Source organism: Meles meles, chromosome 9 (assembly GCF_922984935.1).
Source record: "Meles meles chromosome 9, mMelMel3.1 paternal haplotype, whole genome shotgun sequence".
NCBI classification, from domain to species: Eukaryota; Metazoa; Chordata; class Mammalia; order Carnivora; family Mustelidae; genus Meles; species Meles meles.
Genome location: NC_060074.1, coordinates 82020990 through 82027533, shown reverse-complemented (window position 1 = coordinate 82027533; position 6544 = coordinate 82020990).

Here is a 6544-nt window from a genome sequence, read left to right as displayed (position 1 = left end):
CAAAGAATAGTTCAAGGGCGCCTGGGTGGCTCAGTGGGTTAAAGCTTCTGCCTTAGGCTCAGGTCATGATCCCAGGGTCCTGGGATCGAGCCTTGCATCAGGGTCTCTGCTCATCGGGGAGCCTGCTCCCCCCGACCCGCCTGCCTCTCTGCCTACTTGTGATCTCTGTCAAATAAAGAAATAAATAAATCTTAAAAAAAAAAATTCAAAATATTTAATCATCCAATTGAAAATTATCAGGTGAAAGAAGCACAAAAATATAACCCATAATGAGAAGAAAACTAACCAATCAAAATTAACACAGATTAGAGCTAATAAGTGAAAAGAAATAAAATGAAATCATACAGTCAATCTAAAAATAAGGTAGTTAAAGGAAAAAGAACAAACAGAAATAAGAGCAAGATGGTAGACTTCAACCCAATCAGATGTGTAATCATATTACATGTAAATGGTCTAAGGACCCCAATTAAAAGGCACAGGTTATTAGATTAGATTAAAAAAACCCAAGACCTAACTACATATTGTCTAAAAGAAACCCACTTAAATATAAAGACATAAATAGGATAAATGTAAAAGGATGGAAAAGATAAGCCATGCTAGCACTTATCAGTAATGATACAAAAGGACTAAAAAACACTACTGACCAACTTGACCTAATAAACATTTATAGAACATAACAACCAACAACAGCAGAAATACACATGGGACATTCACCAAGATTAACCATACACTGGATCATAAGATAAATTTCAATGATTTTAAAAGGATCCAAATTAAAAAAATATGTTCTCCATTCAAAATAGAATTAGGAATCAGTAACAGATGATTCTTGGAAAATTTCCAAATATTTGTGAAATAACACATTTCTAAATATCTCACTGGTCAAGTGAAATTAGGAAGCATTTTGATCTGAATTAAAATGCAAATTTATGGGATATAACATATCAAAACTTACGAGATGCAGCCAAAGCAGTAGAGGATATAAGTAAATGTATGCTAATACATTGAAAACATACGAAATAGCCAAATTCCTTGAGAGACACAAACTAACAAAGCCTAAACAAGAAGACATAATCTAATCACCCCTTTATCTATTAAAAGATATTGAATTTATATTTGAAAACCTTTCTACAAAGGTGGTTTCACTGGTAAATTCTACCATATATTTAGGGAAGATCTAATACATAGCACCTTCCAGAAAATCAAGGAGATGAAATATTTCCCAATTCATTCTATAAGAATAGTACTACCCTGATCCCAAAATGAAAGACATTTCAAGAAAACTACAAACTAACTCATCAATTATACACATAACCATAAATACTCTAAATATAATTTTATCAAATCAAATTTAACAATGTATTAAAAAATACATTACGATCAAGTAGAATTTATCTCAGAAATTCAAAGTTGGCTTCACCATATTAACATGTTACAAATTAAAAAAATCATATGATCACTTCAGATGATTCAAAAGCCAACACCTATTCTTGACTAAAACAAAACCAAACCCCTCCAACTCTCAGTAAGTTTGGAAAAGAAGGGAACTTGCTCAATCTTATATAAGGAATCTATAAAAAATCTATAGCTAACATTATTTACTGGTGAAAAGACTGAATGCTTTTCACCTAAGATCACGAACAAAGTAAAAATGTTTCGTTTTACCACTTCTATTCAATACCTTACTAAAGGTTCTAGCCTTTCAAAAAAATATTTAAAAAAATTTTTTTTAATAAAGGTTCAAGTAGTAAATAAGTCAGGCTTTGTGGGGCCATTTCATCTTTGTAGTCACCACTAAACTATCATTGTAGCATGAAAGAAGGGAAGATAATATACATAAACAAATGTATTTGAATAAAACTTCATTTACAAAAACAGGCTTGCTGACTCATGTACAATAATGCAATTATGCAAGAAAAAGAAACAAAACATATCCAGATTGGAAAGAAAGAAAACTCTCTTTATTCACATGTGACTCTCAGATGATCATCTATGTGGAAGACTGTGAAATCTACCAAAGGAGCTAGTAGAATTAAGTGAGTTTAGCAACGTTGCAGAATACAATCAAAGTGCAAAATCGTGTTTCTGTATATTAACCACCAATAACTGTAAACTGAAATTTTAGAAAATACCATTTACAATAACATCAAAAAATATGAAATACTTAAGGATAAATATGACAAAAGATGTGTAAGAACAGCATACTGAAAACTACAAAACACTGAAATTCAAAGACCTAAATAAAATGGAGACATGTATCATGTTCATGGATCAGAAGTTTCAATACTGAAATGTCAATTCCTTGTAAACCTGATCTACAAATTTAATGCAAGTCTGATCAAAATTCTAGCAGTATTTTTTTTTTTTTTGTTTTGTTTTTGGTAAAAATTGGCAAGCTCATTATTCTAAAATGCACATGGAAATGCATAGAATCTAGAATGGCCAAAGCAACTTTGTAAAAGATTAACAAAGTTGGAGGAATTATTCTGATTTCAAGACTTATTAGTATAAAGCTACAGTCATGAAGAAAGCATGATATCGATATGCTAGCCAAAGAGATAAATGAATCAAAATAGTTAAAAAACAACAACAACAGTTGAATTGTCAATTGATGGTCAGTTGATTTTCAACAAAGATACAAAGGCAATTCAGTGTAGAACAGTCTTCCAATAAATGGTGCTGGAATTATCAGGTTGTTCACTATGCACAAATATATTAACTTATATCCATACTTTGGACCAGATTAAAAATTAACCCTAAATGGTTAACAGACCTAAATTAAAACTAATTACATCAAGTGTTAGTGAGTATGTAGAGCAAATAGAACTCTTATAAACTGCTGGTGGAAACACAGAATAGTACAACCACTTTGAAAACATTGTAGAAATTTTTTAAAAGCTAAAAATATGAACTAGATGGGACACCTGGGTGAGTTGGTCGGTTAAGTGGCTGCCTTCAGCTTGGGTCTTGATCCCAGAGTGCAGGGATTGAGTCGCACATCAGAATCCCTGCTCAGCGGGAAGCCTGCTTCTCCCTCTCCCATTCCCCCTACTTGTGGTTCCCTCTCTGTCTCTGTCAAATAAATCTTTTAAAAAAATAAATATGAACTAGACATTCCATTTTTATGTTATTTATCCAAATGAAATGAAACTGTATGTTCATACAAAGACTTGTATATGAATATTCACGGTAATTTTACAGTAACCCCAAACTGGAAATAACCCTAAAATGTACCAACAGATAAACAAGTTATTTTATCCATACAAGAAAATACTACTTAGCAACAAAAGAGAATGCACTATTGATATCTCCAACATCATGAATATATCTCCAATAATTATGCCGAGTTAAAAAAAATACATGATTCTATTTACATAAAGTTAAAGAAAACACAAATGAAACTATGGTGATAAGTGCTTGCTTGAAGACGGAAGGACTACCAAAGGCATGAGGAATAATCTGGTGTGGTTGAATATGTACAACGTATCATAACTGTGATTATGATTTTACAGGTATATACATTTGTCAAACAAAATTGTTTACTTCAAATATGCATAGCTTGTGTCAATATACCTCAATAAATCTGTTTAATGAAAAGCTATTTGGTTTTTTAAAAAAGATATTTGAGAGAGAGAGAGAGAATGAGTGGAGGGAGAGGCAGAGGGAGAAGCAGACTCCCCAAGGAACAGGGATCCTGATGTGTAACCCGATCCCAGGATCCTGGGATCCTGACCTGAGCTGAAGACAGATGTTTAACCAACTGAGCCTCCCAGGTACTCTGAAAAGCCATTTGGTTTTATCAGAGGAATTAATTCAGACATTTCTATCAATTTACCTCTGATTTTACACCTTCAAATGTTAGTAACTCACTATATAAGGTCACATTTTGAAAAATAAATTTCATTTAAAACTGTGGCAAAAAACTCCATGTGAAGGCCATTGCACAGCAAATTCCAATGTGTTATATACTTCTCACAGAAAAGCTTATTCTCAGTTCTACAGACAAGTATGATGATTCTTACTTATGTATGAAATTAGATCAGATACAAAAACATAAGTACAAGAATAAACCTGTTAGCAGCTTAAGGTTGTTGTCAAAGCCTCTGAAATATTATTGGCTCACTTTTAATTTTTTCCTATGCTTTTATTGTTTGCCTCTGGACAAGTTCTGACAGTCAGTTTTGCACTTGGTCTTCTGATCTTCAACTATCAAAGAGAAGAGAAAATGAAAAAGATGGACAGGCTTTTGAAAACTGTTAGCACCATTCAACTCTGTTTAGGAAGAATGCAGTGAGTGATATGCATGATCATTTTAGAAACTTACTGCAACTTAAAAAAGAATCTGTACTTCTTTTTTTTTTTTTTTAAAGATTTTATTTATTTACTTGACAGAAAGAGATCACAAGTAGGCAGAGAGGCAGGCAGAGAGAGAGAGAGGGAAGCAGGCCCCCTGTTGAGCAGAGAGCCCGATGCGGGACTCAATCCCAGGACCCTGAGATCATGACCTGAGCCGAAGGCAGCGGCTTAACCCACTGAGCCACCCAGGCGCCCCTGTACTTATTTTCATTTGACTTCAAATAAACTGGCAGAGTTCTAGGCAGCATATAAAGCTTGTATTAAATTATAAGGACACCTGGGTAGCTCAGTAGGTTAAGCTTCTGGCTCTTGATTTAGGTTCAGGTCATGATCTCAGGGTCCTGAGATCCTGTCCTGTGGTCAGGCTCCGTGCTGAGTAGGGAGTCTGTTTGGGGTTCTGTCTCCCTCTGCAACACTCCCCCCCGCCCGCCAAATAAAGAATTTAAGAAATTAAGAAATTTTTTTTCCTTTCTTCCTTTTATATATACATGACACATGTAAAGGATGAAGAGATTTATGTTCCTGCCCAGATGAAACTTTTTGATTTTATGCAAATGAATTATCAGGAAAATTGATCCTAAACCATTTCACTTGTTCTTGCAGTCCTATATTTTTAAGGAGTATTACATGTTTGTACAGTAGCATGCTGTGTATGGACACAGGGTTCTATGATTAGCATGGAACTACCATCCCAGTGAATGCCTTCCCAGCCTTCTGAACACTGTTTTCTTACAGACAACTCACCTGTGTTGATAATTTTGTCACTTCTAATAGTGGTTCTTACTGTTTTAAATAAAGAGTATATATAATTTTTTTTATCTCGAATATTGGATGATCAAGTTCTTTGCTGTCAAAAATCTTGGGAGAGGGGAGATGTGGCATGGGTGTCAAGGATGAATGGGGTCTCCTATATATAAGCCATTTCACACATCTAAGTGTCCTTGAAGGCTGCATATTAGCAAGCTGAGTCTTTACCCCTCCCATTAAAAGATACAGGGGGGAAAAGTTAAGACCAAACAAATAATTAAAAAATGGCAATGATTAGCTCAAACTAGATGGTATCGTAATTCTTTTTAGTCCTGCCTGAAGATAAATAGGCTAAAACTATTAGCAATTAATCCCCACCCCCCTACAGGAGTGGAAGATAGTTCTGGAGTATAAAAGATATTAATTATTTACTTTTCCTCCGTGGTGGGTAATCAGTGCAAGCGGTATTGGACTACCTAATAATTCTTAGCATATCAGAAGGAAATAATCCATGGAGTGAACTACCAATGTAGTTAGTTAATTAGCTTGACTATAACTGAATGGATAACAGCTGGTATAGTTATGCATTATCTCCACAAATTAACTGGCTTCCAATCACATGTTAATTCACAAAATCATCAAAAGGATTTAGTTACTAAATTCAAGGATGAACATTACTATTACTGCAGTGGATTCTACTACCCTACGTTGAACTTTTCTAAGTGCAATACATACACTATATACAATAATGCACAATTATGAACTGATCCACACAATTAGTGTATTATTCACTGTACTTTTAAACTGAGGGGTTTCTATTAACTCAAGTACTTTCAATTATACATTCTTACTTTATATGCCATAAACAGGATTACTCAAAATAAATATTAAATATGGAAACACCATCACAAAAATTCTTAAAATATGTAGTGTAGTCAAAGTGGTTCTGATGACCTTTGTCCCTGAAATACACAGAACCTTAAGACTTAGATAAAAATAGTTTCAAGGATTCACAGGTAGAAACAGCTGTACATGTAGAATAAAACTGATGTATGTTCCTTTGAGAACACTGGTACAACCTGGAGATTAACTACCCAAAAAAGTGGTTAATAGGCTAAAAAGAACATGGGCTGATGAAATCTCCTGGATATTGAGGAGAAAACTAAAAGTTCTTACATTTGGAAAATAATTTCATTTTACAGACTATAAGGAAATAAGTGCAAAACTATGGAAGGCTTACACTGTAAGTTTCTGTATGTCTAAATCACAGGCCTTTTAAAATGAAGCTAAGTCACATAACTGAAATTAGATTACAGAGATATACTATGTTAACAATGGGAATGAGAGAAAAGAACAATTTGTAAGAAAAAACTATGTGGTTATGTGTAAATGGGTTTGAAAAGAGGAGCTAACTTCAGATTTACTGTACTAATATACGGTA